Raw genomic sequence first — 23,383 nt, 5'->3', positions numbered from 1 at the left:
AACATCACCTTCACACTTTCATTTTACTGTTGTCACGAAATTCACATACAAGGCAAAAAAAAATGTGATTTGATTTTGGGAGGGCCGCTGCCTTTGCGCTGCTCCTGTTCTGCTCTCTGATCAATCATAGAATTTTTGAATCACCTTCTGATTTTCGATTGTCAACTGTTTATTTTCTGAAAACAACAGCGCCAAGCGCAAGCAAAATAAATGTGTAAAGTAGTGGTGATTTGACACTGTGATTTTATGAAGTGTAATATTTTTAGAAACTTGAATAAAATATATGGTGAAATTGGTTGTACGAACACTTTCAGCTTAGAAAGTGGTAATTTTTTACATCTTACGCATTCGTATTGGATTGTTTGTTACAGTTAACGAAGAAGGTAAGCTGTGTAACAAACACCTGTTAATCTTCCTGTCAACAAAACATGATAATATCTAAATAGTAAACATCATAGGGGAAATTCCGAAATATCTCAAACATGTTATCTTAAATTATTTGACGCTTATTTAATTATGTACTCAGCGATTTTCTACATATAAAAATAAATTGTATTTTTTTGCTGAAAGAGGGAAGTGAAATCCCTTCTTTTTGCAAAGTTTGCTGGTTTCATTGGGATGTGTATAAAGTACTGGATGATGGGTTAATTTTCAACGTTTGTGTTTGCCCATTTTATTAGTCACGCAATTTATGACAATGACAACCGTTTGTGCCTAATATACGGCTCTTCGGGTATTCGTTTTTTTCGTTTTCAGTTGTTTCACATAATATTGAATCTGAAAGTCGGTTTACAAAGTTTTTGTAAGTAGTCTAATAATAAATTTCGGTTTTCGGAGAATGCATTTTATTTTTCTTCGATATTCCTTGTGTCTCACAAGGTTAAAAATGAAATTACTTAGGTACTACTTTACTATACCATAGACACCTATCAATGATTTATTTTGCAATTTTTTACATTGCTAACGGACTCTTCTGCATTGCGGAACATTTCTTTAGGTGAAATAATGAATTTATAACGAAAATAATGTCTATTTCTTACATTAACGAGTACTTACTGTCGTTCTTTATTTCCCACAAACCATCCACGGGTAGCCCCAAAAATCATTGACGTTAGCCCAAAAATTCACGATGGCCCCACGAACCATCACGGGGACGAGGTATGCCTACTAGGTTAGGTTAGGCCTGTTAGGTTAGGTTCCATTAGCACTCCTTTCGTTCAATTTAGCATATACGGACAACATCATGGCGGCAGCAGCAATAGCGCATCGGAAATAGATTTTCGTGGAAAACCACATGCATTCACATTAAAATAGATCAAAACTACATTCCCGAACATCAACAACGCTACCGAAAATGATTTGCGTAAGTACTTTCTCCTGTAAATTTGAAGAAATCCGTCTCCGGTATAGTAAAGTGTTACCATTACTTAATATGAAGTTATAGAAATTTATACACAGAATGCCTATTAACCTAACAACCACCAAATACATTGAGACTATGAGGTAACCTGATGAATCTGTCCTTACCTTGCTACAAAGTTAAGAATATTTTGGGGGTCCTATTTTAATGTGCACAGCGTAGAGGATTTGTGCTTAACAACTCAAGTAGTACCCAGAGCTGAGAGAGAGTAACTGATTCTGTAATCTAACTTCCTGTTTAATGTACCACTGAAAATATTTGGCCCAACCTCCATATATATGCTCCTGTGATTTCAGGGGGCCTGGGTTCGAATTCAAGTTCTTTGGGGGTGTCCTTTCAGCATATCATCAGTTATCACTCATCCTCATCATCACAGTTAGTCAAAAGTGGCAAACAAGCGAAACCAAATCAATCAATGAACATCCTCCAATCATATGTTCCTCAATCTTTCTCCCTTTGGAGGCAGTTTGAATTTATTTTTTTAAAAAAATCATTATTTTTATTAAGCCAGCCAGGAGTAAGCTGCAAAGTGAGTCAATAGGATCTTAAACTCCTAGACCGGAGATTGCCAGACTCCTCGAGTCATTGAGCAAATTTTCACATTTGAAAATACATGGCGAGGAGCAAAAGGATTTTTTGGTTCATAAAAACGGTATGAATGCACAATATAGAGAATGTCTCCAATTCCTTTCCTACTTCTTATATTCGCCAAATATGGTCCTGGTAAGGTATCTGGAGTTACGATTTGGGGGTCACATGTAAAAATTGTACACTTACGTCTATATATGTTGCAAAATTACGTTCTTCATTACCGCAATCATTCTCCATACGTTCAACCATGTTTGATGATATGAACAAGTGATGTTCGGCATTCATTCGGCTGTCTACAGCATTGCCACACTGTTCCTTCGTTACTTGCAGAGCTTGTAGTTGTTGCTTGGTCAGTGAGAACGAGGAGGTAGAAGAGCATGTGGAATGCGGACTTTGATTAGAGGTAGATTTGGCAACAGTGTGCGAGCGTTCTTCTAGAAAAATGGCATTGTGGGCAGTGAGGAAGCTAGTGCTACAAAACTTATATTTGTTACAATATGTGCTCATTGGGAAAAGATTTAACTGATATCCCCACAAAACTTTTTCCGGTAAGGTTAGGGTAAGAAAGTATCTTAAATTTCGTTAATATTTGGTAGATTAACTAATTTTTGCCTTCTGATCAGTACATTATGAATGGGTAGCTGAACGAACCATGCACGGGTAGCCCCACAAACCATTTCCGGTAAGGTTATGTTAGGCAAGCTTAGTAAAATTTTGTTCATAAAACAATGCGATACAGCTTTAAAAAAAATAGAAACAAATCTCATACATCAGCTTTTTTCACGATTTCCAGACATGACCCCCACATTTTAACAACAGATTTGTGATTAGAAGGCTAAATTTAGTTAGTATACCAAATATTAACAAAATTATAGATATACTCTATATTCTACATTCGCTCCCATAAAAAATTTAAGATGTAATGAATTTTATTTACTTACAGGAATAAAACACTTTGTCACGTTAAACTTCTAACTTTTAACAATTTTATTTTGTGAGATAATAACAAATTAGTTTTGATTGTTGTTCCTCATGCTCAGACAAGTTATTTTATGATGTTTAATTACTATTTAATGGCTTTATCAGTCCACTAACATTTACCTTTATAGCTCTAATAGCTGTTGAAATACTGATGGATGGACATGAGTAGTGCATGAGAATTCTTTTTTCTGGCTTTGTTGAATAATACAGCTAAGTTGGTCATTTTTTTTGATACGCAAGTGATTGTCAATGTCAAAATTTAGTAACACGTGCCCCTGAGAACGATTCTAATGTATTGGACGATTATTGTTATCATTGCTTCTCAAAGTATTGGGCGGGTTGTCAGCCGATGGTGGGGATGTTATCATAAGCACATTTCCATTATGTACTATCCATAGGAGCAGTATTTAATGAAGATGCGAATTTTTCCTCACGGTACCTACACTATGTAGCCAATCATTTAGAATCCGCTGTAAGGCCTCTCCGATGGCATAGTGGTAATGTCATGACCTTGTAACCAGTACCTGTTGAAGGTATTTGGTGCTTCATATCCCACTGTAAACTGTAGCACCAGTCCTGTTTATCCTATCTGTGCATAAAGTGAACTTAACACATTCATGCCCAGCTCTGGGAGTGGCATTTAAATTGCCAGCCCTGGCAGTTTCTGAATCAAAACTTACCTAAAAAAAAAAATTTGCCGCCATTTCAAAATGGCTCCGTGGAGGCTGCAAGTGGCATTTTTGCATCCACTTTTTCAGCCCAGCAAATAGGAACCCAACCTCTTCAAAGGTTTCTGCAGGTGTCCCTTATCAATGACCCCCATTGGTTCTCTAAGGATCCGAACATCATGTTGGGTCCCCTGGAGCTCTCGGTAATTTGGTGCCCCAGACATGCTCTCAGGTACTGTATTGGACCTCCCCCTAAGTCACGTAGACACCCCTTTTCATTTGCCAATCAACATGAGGGAGAAAATGCCAACACACCTGAAAAAATGGACTCTGCAGTTGAATGACCTTAGTCATTTATGGCCAAATACAGGCACATACTTTAAAACGACCATGATTATTTATGCATCCTTCCATACAGAATGATTTACAGGGCAGTTATTGCCTAGGTGGCAAAAATGTGTAACCACCACTTTTTCTGTACTTACTAACTAACTAACTCTAGCATTCTTAAACCTGAAGGTTTATAGCTGCAGCAACACATGCCTTCAATTTGTCCCTATCCTGAGCAAGAACTATCCACTCTTTTCCGTCCCTACCAATTTCCTTTAGGTCCATCTCAACATTATCCCCCTATCCTCATCTTTGCCTTCCTACAGGTCTCTTACTATCAGTTGCCCCAACAAGAATTCTGTAAACTCTTCTTTCCTCTCCTATTCATGCCACATGGCCTGCCCACGTAAGTCTTCTCCACTCACCTGTCTCCTCATCCCCTTTTAGGTCCAAATATTCTTCTAAGGATTTTATTTTCAAATACTCTTAAATTATGTTCCTCTTTCAATGTAAGGCAACAACTTGCGCATCTATGTTATACTACAGGCAAAATTACTGTTTTGTATATTTTAACTTTTAGTTTCTTAGATATTATACGAGAAGATAAAAGTTTATGAGGAGAAAAGTAACACACATTTCCTGAATTAAACCTGCTCTTTATTTCCTCTTTAATATCATTTTCATTTGTTATTACTCCGAAGTACTTCAATTTGGAAACTGGTTCAAATGAGTTGTTATCAATAATTAGATTTTGATTATTACCTAACACTTGGTTTCCAAACCACCCCAAACCTTCAATATGAATGGAGGACCGTACCTGTCCTTGGTCAGCGGATCCCTTGGATCTAGCTGTGAGGATCACATAGTAGTCCACCAACCGTACCCCACTTCTGCCAATTGTAGGATGCTCATAGAGCCATGACAGGACAGCTCTGTAAATCCCAACAGAACAAAATGTTGACCATTTCACTCTGTTGGTTGACTAACTGCAGTGAACAAGCCACTGGGCAATGGGTTCGTCACATCCCTACGTTTACCTTTCTCTGTACTTACATAGTATTAATCTCACGTTTCGAATAATAGTAACAATATAATGATGAAGCATTTATTTTTCCAATAATTAATTGGGTAAGAATTGACAATATAGAGAGAGTCTCAAATTTTGTTAATTTTCGGTATACTAACTAATTTTGGCCTCCTAATCACAAATCTGTTGTAAAAAACCGGGGGTCACGTCTGGGAATTGTACATTTTGATGAAACATTGTTCGTTAGCCCCAAAAACCATCCACGGGTAGCCCCACGAACCATTCACACGAGGTTAGGTTAGGCCTGTTAGGTTAGGTTCCATTAGCACTCATTTCACCCCTAAATTCATTGAAAAAATAGGGTTTGTATTAAAATTGAACATCATAAATCATTTTCTTGTAAAACAACGGTGTGGTGGGAAACAATGACAGGAGATTACATTTTCGTTTGTAAAACTATGCATATACACCTATATATATATATAAAAAAATCAATCTGCTTTTTTTCAAATTTCCAGACGTGACCCCCGGTTTTTTACAACAGATTCATGATTAGGAGGCCAAAATTAGTTAGTACACCGAAAATTAACAAAAGTGGAGACATTCTCTATATTGTCAATTCGCTCCATTAGTTGTTGTAAGTCTTGTAGCCTACACTCTGGAGTATTGTGTGATGGTGTGCTTGCACCTTGAAAGTGACAGATATAAATGTTATTTTAAGAATGTTTTTTCTTAAAGTGCAATCAGAAAAGGAGTAATTACTAATACGTTATTTTGAACTTTACAGGTAATTTATATTATCTCAGAATGAATACATTTTGGAAAGTGGTGAGTATGAAATGCAAACCAAGTTTGATTGTTGCATGCTGTAGAAGTTGTAGAAAGATAATTCATAATATGTTTGATTGATTATCCATGTAGTTTCATGCACATTGAGTAAAAGAGCCACAAAAATAGTCTTATGATATTAATAGCCAGTATCAATTTTGTTTTTGTTCAAAAGATGAGACATGGTATGGCTTATGGATTTGTATTGTTCACATAGCTATTTAATGCATAAATATGTTTGGTACACAGAGTAAGAAGAAATATGGTTTATAGAAATGAAAATGCTTTCCGTACATTGCTTAAGAAAAATAAGTAAAATGTTAATATTCAGAACTAAACACAGTGATTATTTGATCATCATCCTGGAATGACGGTATACATTGTAGAAAATAGTATTTAAGAGAGTGCTCAGAGTGGAGACTAGATAAACTAGCCTGGCTTCAACAAACATCCCTCACCTATCCCCATAGTTCAAGCAAACCTTCCCCTACCTGTCTCCCTAGTTCAAGCAAGTGTTCCTTGACCCTATCTACGTATAGCTCCAGCTAATCTATTCCTGTGACTTGAGCAACATCCCCCACCTATCCCTATATCTCAAAGAAACATCCCCCTAAACTTTTGTGTTCTTTTTTAAATGCATTCTCTATCATCTTCTTTCATATGTTCTACATAAGTTATTTTTCAGAAAAGCAAAATATTCTGTAAACCTATATTTTAGCAATTATACCTTTTGATTTGATGAAAACATTTTGATTATACTCATTTAATGACTTTTCAACAAAATTAGGGTTTATTGTGTAATATATATTTGGTCTAGGAATTAATTCGTGCGGTTGTTACGCACACATTGAAGCTGTAGTTCAAACACAAAATACATAAATACCTTAAGAAAAATATTGTCCATCGCGAGCCACCACTTTCGCCCATCTGTCAGGCAAGTTACGGATTCCGTGGCGAAAGAAGTCCTCATCCTTTGAAGCGATCCAGTCAGAGACCCATTTTTCGATATCTTCTGAAGAAGTGAACCGCTGTCCAATCAAATCGTTATTCATGCAATCGAACAAGTAGTAGTCCGAAGGAGCAACGTCTGGTGAATACGGCGGGTGGGGTAAAACTTCCCATCCGACATTTTCTAAATAGGTTTTGACCGGTGGGCGACATGTGGGCGGGCGTTATCATGTTGAAAAATAAGTTTATCATGTCTGTTCTCCCATTCTGGTCGTTTCCTGGCCAGAGCTTGCTTCAAACGCATTAATTGTCGTCGATAACGTTCTCCATTAATAGTTTCACCCGGTTGCAGCAGCTCATAGTACACCACACCTTTCATATCCCACCATATGCACAGCATAACCTTTGCACAGTGAATATCTCGTTTCGGTTGTGATGGACCTGGTTCACCTGGCTTCACCCAGGCCTTTTTTCATTTCAGGTTCTCGTAATGGATCCACTTCTCATCGCCAGTAACAATGCGATGCAAAAACCCCTTTCTTTTCTGTCTTTGAAGCAGCAATTCGCAAATGGTTCTTAGTCTTTCAACATCCCTGTCTTTCAATTCATGTGGAACCCAATGTGACATCTTTTGAATCATTCCCATGGCTTTGAGGCATTTGGAAACTGTTGTTTGATCAACGCCTAATGCTTCTGCAAGTTCTTCCTGCGTTTGACACGAATCCTGATCGAGCAATGCTCTCAATTCTTCGTCTTCAAATGTTTTTGGCTGTCCAGGTCGCTCTTGGTCTTCCAGGCCGAAATCACCACTTCTAAACCATGCAAACCACTTCTGACACGTTCGCTCAGCTAGCGCCTGGTCACCATACACTTCCACCAAAATACGATGACTTTCGGTAGCACTTTTCTGCATGTTAAAGTAATGAAGCAGAACACCCCGCAAAAACACTTTATCTGGCACGAACTGCGCCATGTTCAGTTGACTACAAAATGCTGTTGTTGACGTGTCAATCAACTGCCCTATACTACGAACGATGCGCGCTGACAGGAGTTTTCAACGCATGTGTGGCTACACGGAACTGTGGGATGATACGCTCATTACGCCATCTCTTGTCCAGGTGCACAAATTAATTCCTAGACCAAATACAATAACGTTATCTATACAAGTCAATACTGATCTCTGTAAACTCTTCCAGTACATATTTTGACTCTACCACTTTCTTAAAGTGAAATTTCGTCGTTTCCTTGTCATGATAACATCTGATGCACTGCTTTTCTTTTAAGCATGAAGTCGAATTTGGGGAACTTTCCATTTTAAAGGTCTGATTTTGTAAAGTACACATGCTTGTTTTCTTTAATTTGTGGATAGATACTTGTTTCAGGAGAGAGAAATTGTTGTAGGTGACATATTAGTAGCTGAGTTGCACTTCCCAGCACCGCACTGCAAGCTGAAATCCTGGGTGCCTTACAACTTCATAGGACAAACATGTGGTGAGTATTAACAGTACACTCATATATATTTTTTCCACAGTTTTTTTTTGAGTGCCGTACAATGCTTGAACATATAAAGGGAGTTAAACACTAGAGATCAGATGTTAGGCACTAAAAAAATTAAAAGTAGGTAGGCAAAAAGGCACTAAAACATGCTACCAGATTAAATACATTGTTAAATTATTCTGTAATTAATTACAACAACACACTTGAGTACACATGTGGATTTACTCTTCTTATAATGGAACCAAATCCAAAGAAAATAATACGTGATTGACATTCTGATTAGAGCAGGACAGCTTAACACATTCTCTGCCCTGTCGGTCATAATGGCCAAAACTGGCACACACCAACCATGTCATGTTGGTTATTATAATCGAAATATGTGGCTTAAACTTTGTTTTCCTAGCGTGCCAAGTACAGTAAAGCCTCGTTAATCCAGACTAATGGGGGAATAAGTTGACCGGTTTAACGAAAGTCTAAATTAACTGAAATAACCTAAAAGAACAGTAGAAAGGGCATAGACCTAAATACACTATACAGTACAGTAAAATGAAAAGTAATATGACAATGCAGTGCATACATATGCGATACCCATATTATGATGATGTGCCCGGCAATTGTTGACTTCTAGCCACATTTAAAACCTTGCATTGTGGGTTTTGTTTGCTCCTTGCCTGCCCGGATTAAGTGAAGTCCGGGTTATCGGGATCTGAATTAGCGAGGTTTTACTGTATAAAAAAATGATGTGCATAAGGCATGACCGGCAAAGCATGGGGAGTCAAGTGAACATAAAAGTGTTTTGGCTGTTCTTTTTTTACAGGAAAAAAGCAAAATTTGCAAAATAGTCCAATAACAACTTTGGCGCAGGAGGAAGGAATTGGTGATAGCACCCTGGCAGGGAACGTGTTAAAGAAGGAATGGAAGTGTTGATGGTGTCTTGCTTTACCTTAAGTAGGCGGCTGACCGTGTACAATAGAAACCACGAATTTGGGAAAACACATCCTTCCAGAAAGAAGTTGTGGGTTGCCGGAAACGTAAGTAAAATATGAAGTGGAATTTTTATGATACGGAGTGAAACTAACTCTCTAGCCTTCTTAAACCCGAAGGTTCATGGCTGTAGCAACACAGGCCTTCCATCTGTCTCTGTCTTCAGCAAGATCTATATACTCTTTTCCATCCCTACCGATTTCCTTTAGGTCCATCTCAACATTGTCCCTCCATCTTCGTCTTGGACGATACGGAGTGAAAGTATAACATATTCAGAAAATATTGGCTACTGTACATTTGAATTGTTTTAATGTAATGCCAAGTTAATTTTTAAAATCATGTAAATCTATTTACCTATAGGCACTATACACAAGAATAGGCAAAATAATATTTTGTGTTCGAAACCATAATAGCCTTGCATGAAGTCATTTGTATGTCATGTGTAACAAGAAAAAAATGGGAGGCATTTTACCTAACATCCAGTCTCTATTAATCACACTGTACTGGAAGAATGGGATTAGGGTATTGTAGTGAAGTGATCCCATCTATGTAAAACCAATAAATGTTGCAGTTCATCTTCAGAACAATGTTGATGCAAGGGGCATATTCATTATGAAATCGACACCATCATCATGTGATTGCTGTGAATGCAGGAAAATATTAGTACCACATACAGCCAGGATTTATCTTTGGGTAGAGTCCAACATTTAAAAATCAATGTCTTACAAAATTGTTGCAGTCCTAGACTTTGTTTCTATTGTAGTTCTTCTTATTCTTTCTCTACCTCTTAGTTCACTGTTCTTACAAGCACATAAACACAATTTTTGATGTAATTCTTCAGGAGAACATGCATACATCAGCATATATTATTAGTTCGATTAATGTTAAGTTATAACAATGTACTCCCTCTGTCCCATAATTATAGTCCGGTATGCGAAAATGGTGACTTTTTATTTATGTTCTTTTGGATACTTGATCGGCAAATTTGTACTGATCCTTGAGTAATAACGTTGTATGACTCATTCCCATGTTCAATTTTCTTCTTCTGTATACACCAATGTCACAGTTTGCCTATCGGACAAATATTATGGGACAACAAACAAAAGTGTACCAGACAATAATTATGGGACAGAGGGAGTAGTAAATTTAAGAAAAATAAAAAGAAGCAGTTATACAATGAATCTTGTCAATGTTACATTGTTGAAAAAACATAACTGTGAAACTAGCAATTTGTTTCTTTATCAATGCTGTTATTTTTTTAAATGAAGGTGTTACCAAATTTTAATTATGGATTCCAAATATCATCAGGCAATTAAAAAATATCCCCCTTTCTCCAAAGATCCTAATCTCTTCTGTAGCATTAAATTTCAAAGGTGCTGGCTTACACGACTTGTGAAAAAGAGAACTCCATAATGAGTCTGTAGTGCCATTCTCTTTATTTGATATCTTCTGCAATGAACAAAGCATCCCATATATTTAAATTTATATCTCCAGTTACTTTTTAAAACCTTTCTTTTTTTAATCATATGTTACCCTTTGATGATGTGAGCTGACAAACCCATTCTTGGGTCTAAATTTGTGATGTCTAAATCATGTTCGTGTCATCTCATTGACATTTTTCTTGATGTCTGCCCCACATAATCTCTTTAACATGAACATATTATATTACATATTCCTGTGGATTCCCCATCTGGCCTGTTTCTTTCATTTTGTATTCATTAAATGTACATTCCAAATTTCTTGGTAATTTAAAAATAATTTAGAAGTTAAATTGTCAAAAAAATTGTGCATTTTCATAAGAAAATCCCTTGAGGAATGGAATACAGATGAATTTCTTTGCAACAAGTTTCTTATCCTTGTCCATTACATCATTACATTACTCTGGGGTTCACCCAGACTCTAATCAATGGATATCTGGGTGGGTAAAGGTGGCTGGAGCATGGTGTTGATCACATCACCTCCAGAATGTGTGGGGCCATACCCCCAGATTCCCTAAATGTGCTGGAAGCAGGGGCGCCGACTTGTCAAAATTATTGGGGGGGCTCTGATCACTGAAATAAATGAATGAATGACTCACTCACTCCCTTTTTTTAAAAATAAAAATTACGTCCTCATATAGCAATGTTTAAGTAGCTATTATATTCCTCATGCAAATGAAATTTAACAGGAAAAACGTTTAGAAAATGTTTCAAAGTTTCTTTACGTCTTTTGTGTCTGCTAATTTTTTTTTAGATAACAATTAACATTTTTATTGAAAAGTACGAGACATTAAGAGACCAACCTAACAGTTTTATGCTGGCCTCGGTAGCCGAGCGTGTTGGTTGGTCGACTCAACTCACTTTGATCCAGAGGTCTCGGTTTCGAGTTCCGTCGAGGGCATGGGTGTGTTTTAATGTCCGCAACAGACATGTGATGGGTTGCAAATAACGAATATTTAACAGTTTTATTTAATTATTTACATAAATGCTAACACAAATCGCAGGAAAATAGTTTTACTTGTTTTTTCTTGCTACAATACGTTGTTACTTTTTTAATTTAATTTTGCAATAATAAGAAAATAGCATGTACACTAAGATATAAAGTGACATACACAACAAAACATATGAACATGATTTAAAAATAAAGCAAAAGTTGCTCTACACAGTGGGTTATTTTTTATGAACTTATCAACGAGCGGTCTCAGGTCCAAATTATCAAGCACAGTTTGATGTATGTGGAGTACCGCTAAGCTGCTTAGTCTCTTCTGCCCCATTGTAGATCTCAAATATGTCTTTAGTCAGCTAATAGCACTGAATGACCTTTCGGCTGTGGCTGTCGTCACTGGCACAGTGCGGAGAACCATCATGAATTTGGCTTCTGGAGGGCGGTGTCTTCCAAAAGAAACTTCCTTATGTCACGCATGGTAGTTAGAATCACTTTCTTCTGTATGGCGATATCACGAAGCATGGACATGTGTAAGGAGAGCCTATCGGCCTATCAAGTCTCTTAGGGACGTGACGTTGCCGGGGCAATTCTGGCTCATCAACAAGGCTTGATTTGCCCTCTGTGCATTTCAGCCAGAACTGCTCAAAACTCATTCGCTTTTCTTGAAAGATGTCAGTCAAGTATTTTAGTTTTGATTCCACTTCTGTAGAACCAATGCGTGGAGACTGAATCTTACAGTTTACCTCTTCTATTGGACCCATCACATGGCAGTAGAGGGAGAGAAATAAACATGTCTTGAAGTGAAGCATTGTCTCCAGGTATCCAGCACATTTTAATGCTGCGTCAGTAGAATCTTCTTCAGAAAATTTCTCAAGAAATTTGAGAAGGTTTTCATAGTTCCTTAAGATCTGTTGCATACTGGAGGCTCTCAACGTCCACCGACGAGGGCAAAGTGGTCGCAGTCCAGTATGGCCAGCCTTCTCATTCACATAAATAATATTCCTAAATATTTGCATTCTTTTAGGGGATTCCCAAACAGTCTTTAACAAGTCGTTGGCTAAATTCATTATGTCTCTGATTAATATATGTAAAAGAGTTAATAATAATTATATACTTAGTATATAGTAATAAGTCATGTGTTTTGCTGTCTCCGGTCATAGCCCCCCCCCCTCCAAAGTTGATGGTCTAGAACATTTCAAATGTGTATTTAAAATTAAGTTCATGTGGCACAATTCGGAGTAAACTTTACAAGATAAGAAAAGTAATACATTAGATCCTCTTAAGCAAAATTATTTCGGGGGGCTCTGCCCACACATCATTAACATTGGGAGGGCTCTGCCCCCACATCATTAACATTGGGGGGGCTCGAGCCCCCCTAAGCCCCATGGAGTCGGCGCCTATGGCTGGAAGCTATATGCATGGGGAACTTTACCTTTTACGACAATTGCAGGTGCCATGTTTCTGCTGCTACTATGCAGTGGTATCAAGACAATAATGAACAATGCTTGGATTGGCCTGCCCTGAGCCCCGACCTCAATCCTATCAAACACATTTGGGATGAGTTGGACTGGTGGGTGATGTCTCGGGAGATGCTGCCAAGTTCCCTTGTCCAAATGTCACAAATTTTGCAAGTGGAATGGCAGAACATGCCTCAGAGGGTGGCTACTGTTATAGCAGCAAGAGGTGGCGCCACCAGGTTTTGACAGAGCACAGACCTCGGACAAACATTTCAGGCAGGTACACAATTACGTTTTGGTAGATACTGTATTTCCCAATGTAGGCCACGATTTTTTAAAAATAAGTGTGAAACACTTGAAATCCTTTTCTTACTGTTCGTCTTTTAATGATACATTTTTGTAATTATTTTTGAGGTTTCTATTTGTAATCAGTCACAATGTCACATGTTTTCAAAATCCGAAAAAATGAACAAGAAAGGCCCTTCCCCTCCAGCTAATTTTTGTCTATACGAACACTATGGCATTGTGAGATAGCCCAGGTTATGAACCAAGTATGCACCACTGATCTATATTTTTTAAATTTGTTACTGCATATCCAAAAATCTGTATAATATAATAAAAGTTTATCTAATTTTTACTGTAAGATGCAAGTGTATGATTGGTTGCTATTCAGACCTTTTTCATTTTTCTTTTAGTGGAGTGGGAGAAGAACCTCCATTGACTCTCATAACTTTTACATGTATACAAATATTGCATTTAAGTAAATGTTACATGTAAGCTTTTGATTTTGTTTCTTTTGCTTTCTAGAAACACTCAAACAGAAATAGTAATAGTATTACTAATATTTATGTTGTCGTTCAAGTGATACAAGTCAAGATAGGGCATGAATTTGTGATTTATTGTAAAAAGAGAAAGTATTTCTATGTATTGCTACAAAATGTGTATTTTATTTATTGTCGTCGCAAATGGAATTATATATTTAATGTGTCACAAAATATTATAAACATGCCAAAATATATTTGAGAAATAAAACTTAGGTAAATATTAACGCTAAAAGTGTCCTCCAGGGTGCCACGAAATGTTATATTTTCACTGAAATGACACTTTTTCCAATGTATGTGCGTATGTAGTACTTTTTATGTGTAAAATGTTTCTGAATTTGAAATATGTGTTTATTTTTTAACTTAAGGCCAGCAACCTAACCACACTAACTGAGCGTTGCAAGTGTTAGATAGGTCTACATTCTGACTTGGGTGCCGTGGAAAAAATCTTGAAATGCTAAGGGCACCGTGAAATGAAAAAGTTTGGAAACCCGTGCCTATCTTCTTATTTTAGGACCTTCAGTAGTCCTTCTTTTAACATTTCATCGGTGTTCGAATTGAAGAAAATGCTAAGGGGTGGCAAAACTTCAGAATCATCTTTACATTTGAGTTTTTGCATGTAGGCGAGGCCAGTACAATTGAGCTACCATTCACACAGACTAATACTTTATGTATAAACAATGGCTACTTTTAATCAGGGTTGTTAAAGGACCAGCAACTCATAAATTCATATGGGTTCTATTGGGTTCTGCAACGGTACCAGAATCCTTTTTCTCGCACAATTTAAATTTAGTCCCAAGTTGTGTATTGTTTAATTGGAAAAAGGTTCCTGGACCGTATTTAAATTGATCCTAAAAAAAGGGGGGTTCCTGGAGCATATTTAAATTCATCTGGAGAAAATGTTCCTGGACCGTATTTAAATCGATCTGGAAAAAAGGTTCCTGGACTCTATTTAAATTGATCTGGAAAAAAGGTTCCTGGACTGTATTTAAATTGATCTAAAAAAAAGGGGGTTCCTGGAGCATATTTAAATTGATCTGGAAAAAATGTTCCTGGACCATATTTAAATTGATCTGAAAAAAAAAGGGGGTTCCTGGAGCATATTTAAATTGATCTGGAAAAAAGGTTCCTGGACCATATTTAAATTGATCTGAAAAAAAAAGGGGGTTCCTGGAGCATATTTAAATTGATCTGAAAAAAAAAGGGGGTTCCTGGAGCATATTTTAATTGATCTGAAAAAAGTGGGTTCCTGGAGCATATTTAAATTGATCTAAAAAAAAGGGGGTTCCTGGAGCATATTTAAATTCATCTGGAAAAAAGGTTCCTGGACTGTATTTAAATCGATCCGGAAAAAATGTTCCTGGACTGTATTTAAATTGATTTTAAAAAAGGGGGGTTCCTGGAGCATATTTAAATTGATCTGAAAAAAATGGGGGTTCCTGGAGCATATTTAAATTGATCTAAAAAAAGGGGTTCCTGGAGCATATTTAAATTGATCTGGAAAAAGGTTCCTGGACTGTATTTAAATTGATCTGGAAAAAAAGGGGGTTCCTGGAGCATATTTAAATTGATCTGGAAAAAAGGTTCCTGGACCGTATTTAAATCGATCCGGAAAAAATGTTCCTGGACTGTATTTAAATTGATTTTAAAAAAGGGGGTTCCTGGAGCATATTTAAATTGATCTGAAAAAAATGGGGGTTCCTGGAGCATATTTAAATTGATCTAAAAAAAGGGGTTCCTGGAGCATATTTAAATTGATCTGGAAAAAGGTTCCTGGACTGTATTTAAATTGATCTGGAAAAAAAGGGGGTTCCTGGAGCATATTTAAATTGATCTGGAAAAAAGGTTCCTAGACCGTATTTAAATCGATCCGGAAAAAAAGGTTCCTGGACTGTATTGAAATTGATCTGAAAAAAAAAGGGGGGTTCCTGGAGCATATTTAAATTGATCTGAAAAAAAAAGGGGGTTCCTGGAGCATATTTAAATTGATCTGGAAAAAAGGTTCCTGGACCGTATTTAAAGTGATTTGGAAAAAAAAGGGGGTTTCTGGAGCATATTTAAATTGATCTGAAAAAAAGGGGGTTCCTGGAGCATATTTAAATTGATCTGGAAAAAAGGTTCCTGGACCGTATTTAAATTGATCTGGAATAAAAAGGTTCCAGGACTAAATTGAAATACTTTACAGATAAGGTTCTTTTACAGTCGAGAACCCATTTACGCTTGCTGATTTCCTCTTCTGGACCGGACTTGAATTTATTTAAAATTCTTAGACCTTTAACAACCCTAGCTTCAATGCACATGCTAAGAAAATCCTCACTGCTGTACCGTAAAACATGAGATGAATATTATATGCATAGCTTTCTTTCTGTTCGTGGACATGGTCGATCAGCACTCGTACAACTTGCAGGATCTGTTGTCCCATCCTTTAGCCACAAGAAAATTTTGTCACATGAAAGTAGTCCACTGCAGGGCAATTGACATCGATAAAAAACAATGCCCGTAATGTTCCAAATTTCTTTCAATTTTGTTGTTTAGTAAGGTTGCGGAGATCTAATACAAGATGGATTGATTGATTTGGATTATTTTACTTCGCTTTCTGCCGCTTTTGGTTAACACTGGGGAACAAAAAAAAGATTTTATTTTGCGGCATAAAATTTAATAACAGTTTCAGCACACAAAACAGCTGTGATTGCCAATTGTATGATTGGTTCAGTTGAATTGACTCCAGTTATAAAAATAAACACACCATGGAAAATGTAGGAGGTAAAATTACTCTACGCTTTTCTCTGTAATATCAAAATTTGATAATGAGCTGAAATTCCCATTAAGAAACTTATTTATTTATTTGTACATTGTTGCTAGGCAACTTATGAAGCATTGCTAGGCAATATATCGGACACTCAACAAAGCTTAAGGAAGAACACCAAAACATAAAAATGGTTTTAGAAAAAAAATTGAATATGCTGAACATAAGTGGCTCGTGTGTGTGGATTTGAAGATGGTGAATTTTTTACTAGGACAGCAAAGTGGGTACACAAAGTATCCCTGTTTCCTGTGTTTGTGGGATAGTCGTGCTAGAGAAAAGCATTGGACGATAAAAGTTTGGCCCCCAAGGGAAAATATTAGTGAGAAAAGCTAATATCATTCATGAACCGCTGATAGATAGGGACAAAATCATCCTTCTGCCACTGCATATTAAACTTGGATTGATAAAACAGTTTGTCAAGGCCTTACATACAAGTGGTGATTGTTTCAAATATATATGCCACACTTTTCCAGGACTAAGTATTGTAATATTGAATGCAGGAATCTTTGACGGACCACCACAAATTCTTACACTTATACAACTTGTAAATTATGCCAATTTTACAACTTGCATGTCTTACATCGAATCTGAGGCCTGGCTGAGCTTTGTGTCCGTCGTCAAAAACTTTTTGGGGAATCACAGAGGAGAAAAGTGCCCCGATATAGTTGGAAATATGTTGAAAAATTTTGAGAAATTAGGAGCTAATATGAGTGTGAAGATACATTTTCTACATAGCCACATTGACAGATTCCCTGAGAACCTTGGTGATTTTAGTGAAGAACGGGGAGAAAGGTTCCATCAGGATATAAGGATAATGGAAGAAAGGTACCAGGTACCACATGATGGCCGACCACTGTTGGAGCTTACAGAGGGATTGTCCTAAAAAGCAATACAGCAGGAAATCGTATAGAAAACGTTTCACATAGTTTGTTACTTCATTGTGTACATATTTTCTTAATTATTATGATCATAGGCCGATATAAATTTATTTTTATAATAATGATTGTAATCACAAAAAGAAATATTAAATTGTTGTTGGAAGTTCATTTATATGTATGTCTTATGTTTCCGCCATTTTGATTTAGTTGCATTTATTTCATAAATTAGAGCCAATTCAGGAAATATATTATTATATCATTATTCAGCAGCATGAAATTGCCCTAAATTAGCTCTCAAACACTGTGCCGCAATTTCACTGTTCCCCAGTGTAATCACACAGGCTTGGATTCGAACCCGGTACTCCTGGTGTCAAACCGTTCTGTGTTAGCCACTCCATCATGGAGTTCGACAATAATAATAATAAAACATGATGGGAAAGACCTACAAGCGACCAGGTTGACATCTTTTTAGCATTCCTTTACACGTTGATCTTTCTTTTGAACTGATAACTGCACTGAGTTCACAACTTGAACATAAAGGCAGAAGAGTCAGGTAATTCTTTGTTACAACTGGCACAGATTGATAAGGAGATGCCACGTAAGGAATGTAAAATATTTGTTAATTTTCATCATTGTTGTTAGTCCTGCTTGAGCACTCTCAAATAGATCCCTTTAAATTTTGCTTTGACTGAATGTACGATAAAGTGCATCTTTAAAATATTTAAACTCCGATGACTGTGGAATTTATGATGATTCACTCAAGCAGTGAATGACTGTGATGCCATCCCAAATAATAATGGAACACACATTCAGAGAAGGAGAATTTTCTTTCCCTTGTTGAAAATGTGGCCGCGGTGGCTCAGTCTGTAACACATCTGACTACCATGCTAAAGGTCCCGGGTTCGATCCCCGGCCAGTTCAAATCCGGGAACTTTTCTAATGTTAGAAGCGCCCACTCAGCGTCGAATGACATGGGTACCTCAGGGAAACCCTGGGGGTTAAAGGTAGTCAGGGGCATGATGCTGATCACATCACGCCCACTCACGACCGGATCAAGAAAGTGTGGGGCGTTACCTCCACACCCCCTATACGCCTGCATGGCGTGGTGCTAAGCACACGCTATGTAGAGCCTGTGATGAAAAAAGTGGAAGGGAGAAATCCCCAGCCCACCCTCCCCCCTTTAATTCGAACACTGCATTTCATTTCTAGCAGTAATATTTTTCCTCTTTTCTCAGAAATAAAATCAGAGGTTGATCTCGTATGTTTGGGAGGATCTGAACCAATGGACCAGAGTTCACCAAGAGCTTCATATCCAAAGAAGCGGAATAAAAAGTTGTTGACCTTGCATGTAATCTTGAAATCAACACAATAGAAAGCCCATGTTTCCTACAGGTCAATGTCACCACTATATTGAAAGGTGAGGGAAATTTCTGTTTAAATGTTTCACGTGTAATCAGTTGCATTTACTGTTCATTCATGTGAATTTTTAAGTTGAGGACTTGTATTTGAAATCAGTTCAGATCCCATTACTGGTCATCCTGAGGGAGGTTTTTCCCATTGTTTTTCCTTTATCTGTAAAGGTGAATGCTGGATACCTTAAAAAATGCTACGTATTCTTTCCCTCATTTCATTGTACCCTCCATATTTTAATATAATAGTACAAATAAGTGAATTGAATAAAAACAGAGTGGATATTCCTTTTTCATGGAATGGATGTTAACACAAGGTGTCATTACATTAATGATATTAGAACAACGCAAGGTATTAAACTTAGAAGCATCTTATTTCTAACTTTATTATTCATAATTAGGGCCCGGATTTTAATGGTCTAAAAATACGGGGTGGCCAAACTAAAAGAGGCCCCATGTCTTATAAACAACATACAGACAATTCACTCATTTATTGTATATACAGAATACAGAGTAGAAAAGTATTATTATGAAAAACAACGTACTGAACATTCAATAGGTCAATAGTTCACAGGAGATGCTGAAAATGTTCACCATGAACCTCGATACACAACTCAGCACGTCTCAACATGTTTCTGGAAACTTTTGCCAATTCATTTGGTGTGATTTTCGCAATCGCATTGCGAATGTTTGTTTTCAACTCTTCAATTGTATGCGGGTTGTTACTGTAGACCTTACCCTTTAAATTACCCCACAAATAAAAGTCACAGGTCGACAGATCGGGCAATCTGGGAGGCCATAAACCTGCGAAAACTGTACGTTCTTCTCCGGAAGCTTCATGGATGTATGACATTGAAAACCGTGAAGTATGCGCTGTAGCGCCATCTTGCTGGAAAAACACATACTCTCGTTCTTCATCAGTTAGCTGTGCTATGAATGGTTGCAACAATTCCGTTACATACACTTGCGAGTTCACAGTGTTGTGAAAGAAAATGGGGCCTACAATCTGTTGGCCTGAAACAGCACACCAAACGCCTACTTTCAAATCATGCAGAGGCACCTCAAAGCGTTCCCTGGGATTGTCTGTTGACCAATAGCGTGTGTTTTGAGAGTTCACGTACCCGTTAAGCTGAAACCATGCTTCGTCTGAGTGGAAGTAAAGATGAGGATCCAGATAACCATCAGCAACATTCGTGAGTAACCATCGCAATAGTGTTATCGTTATCCGCAATCCGTAGGTTTTAATGCTTGCATCACTCTTACTTTGTATGGTTGCATATGTAACTGATGCAACATGTTCTGGCATGACGTTCGTTTGATGTTTAGTTGGGAGGAGAGACGTCTAGTTGATTTCCGTGGACTCCTTACCGTAGCCTTGTGAACACATTCAGTATTGTGCGGCGAACAAACTGTCTTTACATGGTTACGTTTGGCGTTAATGACTGAACCTGTTGCTCTAAATTTCGTGATCAATTTCTGCACAACACTTTTCGCAGAAGCAGCTGTCTCTGGATATTTTATCGTGAACCTTTCATTTACAGTTTTAAACGATTTACATCTGAAGTACGTTTCAACAATGAATACTCTTTGTTTGATTGACAAAGGCATTCTGCAGCACTTCACAACATGCTTCAAACCGACTACTGACAACGCAGCACTGATCACTCAGTCGCTGCTCGACATCACGTGAGCCCGCTCGAGCGCCGCCCTAGCGGTAAGAAATAACAACACGTCATCACACAACGTGCGAAAACAAATTCTTGTAACATAAATGCAGCTCTTACTTGCTTAATGTTCTTTTTATATCACGTATAACACAGGGCCTCTTTTATCTTGGCCACTCTGTATCTGAAAAATGATCTATAAAATGACCTTAAAATGACTTAAAAATGTGTTTTTTTCAGGATATGACAATTAGACGCAGTTCTTACTTCTGTAATGTTAGAACTGTAATTACAAGGTGTATGTGAATGTTAATCCTCCTCTGTGGCCTTGTAGTCTAAGGCACTGTGCTTTGGACTCCGACTGCGGGACGGCATGGGTTCGAGTATGCCTGGGTTCAGGTCTCGGAAATTTCCAATAACGGCTGGGGGTTCAACGTGCTGACCCCACATCACCCCATTACCGGTTGAAGATCTCCACACCTCTAGGTAGGATTGTGGGAGGGAGACTGGTAGTCGAGGCCTTTCAAGGGCTGTCGAGTCACGGGTTATGTGAATGTTAGGTATAGAAATCTTACCTTATTCAGAATTATTGCAGTAATTAGAATTCTTGTTTTCATTGTTACTGACATCAAAGCGATAAATGTCAGTGTCTGGCTAAAAACAAGTGAGTGAAACGTTATGCAATTAAGGTACATTTTTTGTAATTATGCAAAACGACCAGCAAAGGACGTAGAATGCAAAAATTGACAAGAAGTGACGTAAAAGTTGAAAAAATGATCTAAAACTTTAAAGAAAATTAAAAATATGACAAAAAGATGCACAATAAGATTCACATTTTTATAACCAGAGGTTCGTATTCAGGATGTTGATACTTAAGAGCAATGCACATGCTACATGAGGAAAAAAAGATGACATGTCATCAAAATCCGGGCCTTATTCATAATGTTCACGTCATGAATTCAGGACAAAAATCAGGTACTGGTTGGGGTTGGTATGAAAGGACTGTATCAGAATATGTATTTTCACTAGATATAGGTATTCATTTTACAATTTTGCTCCACAGATATATTGTATATTATTTATGCATGTTAATTTGTCCTATTTTGTACAAAAGTTTGTCACTTTCATTCATTTTACACATATATTTGTTATACATTCTTTTAGACAGGATTCTTATGTTTTCATTGACTGTATTGAAATCATGTTTGTGGTTTAAATATATTAGTTATTTGAATGTCTTATGTTAAGTACTGTTCATATCTATATTTATTATTTTTTCTATACATGTTTACAGTTGTTGTTTTCACATTTTTTATGATTTTTCTACATGTGTGTGTTCCTAGCTGTTGCCCATAGCAGTTCTGCTGTGTGATGAAGTAATGTTCTTTTGCATTGTATTTTGTTCTTAGAGAGCAATATCAGTTGATGTTTGATGTTATTGCACGGTGACTTATTTGTGTGTATGTGTGTTGCCTATAGAGGTTGTGCTAGTGTATTTTTGTGTTGTATTCTGTTCTTAGAAATATATGTTGTTGTTTTTTTCCTGCTTTTCCATGTTTAATTGTCTATGTGTACTTGTGCTGTCTGGTTGTGTGAGTATCTTTTTGTGTTGGGTCTTGTTTGTTGCTTTCCTGTTCTTGCATGTTTATTTGTTAATGTAGTCATGGTGTCTGTTTGTGTGATTGTCTTTCATGTTGAGGGTTTGGTGTTTTTGTGTTCTTGCACGTTTATTTATGTGTCTGTTCTGTTTGCATTATATATTTAGAAAATATATATTTCTTTTATTTACATTGTTTCTAGAGTCGTGTTTTTCTATATGGTTTTTGCACATGTATGTTTTTTGATCATCATTGTTTTAACACTAATTTTCTTATCAGTTTTTTGTAGTGTTAAGAAAGATGTTGAAATTAATATTAGCTGTTTCTTATCCTGATGGTAAGATGTGAATATTATCTAAGTTAATGGTATATTACAATTTTATATTTTTAGATATTTTGATGTTTGAACTTTTTTCTTCTCTTTTTGCAGAATCACAGAATGCTAATAGTTGTGTGCTGTTTAAGGCATGTGATTCCAAAAAATATGATAAAAACGAGTTCAACATTGAGGTTTACAGATATCGTAACTAATGTGAATAAATCCCAATGTCAACAGCTGCATTCAGGAGTGAATTGTAAGTAATTAATTATGTGAATTGTTGTATTTGTATTGTCCAATGTATTTGAAGTATGTATTTGTGAATGAGTTTAACTTCATATCTATTGGATTATACATATGTAATATTGAACCTTGAGAGTGTAGTAGATAATGCTGTCATGGTTCCCACACACCTGGAGAACTTGAAATCTCAGTGAATTTGAAAAGAAATAAAAATCTAATGGAAATTGTCTAATTGATCAACCAATCCCAATCAAGGACTAGAACGTGCTCTTGCCTGTTGCTGTAGTGGCAATCAGCTGCTTTCAATGTTCACCTGTTCTTGCATTGCGATAGAGCTTGTTGCTCTTTCCTTACTAATCTTTATAATATACCACGGCTAATTATCTTCAGGAGTAGGGTTCTTTCTAGAAAGGAAACCAGACAGCGAGCCTTCCAATGGAGACAGTTAATAAGATTATATTATATCATATCTCGTTACATGAAAATTATA

At 36.9% G+C, this 23,383-nt stretch overlaps 2 long non-coding RNA genes across 2 annotated transcripts; both read left to right on the top strand.

The window, feature by feature from the left end:
• Nucleotides 1-220: 220 nt before the first annotated feature.
• LOC146004745 (uncharacterized) lies at nucleotides 221-8,278 on the top strand. Its single transcript, XR_014443961.1, has 3 exons — nucleotides 221-383; nucleotides 5,805-5,845; nucleotides 8,163-8,278. It is a non-coding gene; the product is annotated as an uncharacterized LOC146004745 (long non-coding RNA).
• An 853-nt stretch (nucleotides 8,279-9,131) lies between these two features.
• Nucleotides 9,132-22,900, top strand: LOC146004950 (uncharacterized). Its single transcript, XR_014443974.1, has 3 exons — nucleotides 9,132-9,321; nucleotides 18,896-19,077; nucleotides 22,762-22,900. It is a non-coding gene; the product is annotated as an uncharacterized LOC146004950 (long non-coding RNA).
• Nucleotides 22,901-23,383: the final 483 nt, after the last annotated feature.

This window comes from Lepisma saccharinum, chromosome 22, assembly GCF_977018435.1.
Source record: "Lepisma saccharinum chromosome 22, izLepSacc3.1, whole genome shotgun sequence".
NCBI classification, from domain to species: Eukaryota; Metazoa; Arthropoda; class Insecta; order Zygentoma; family Lepismatidae; genus Lepisma; species Lepisma saccharinum.
The sequence above is the reverse complement of the archived record's forward strand: the minus strand, read 5'-3'. Positions and strand labels throughout refer to the sequence as shown.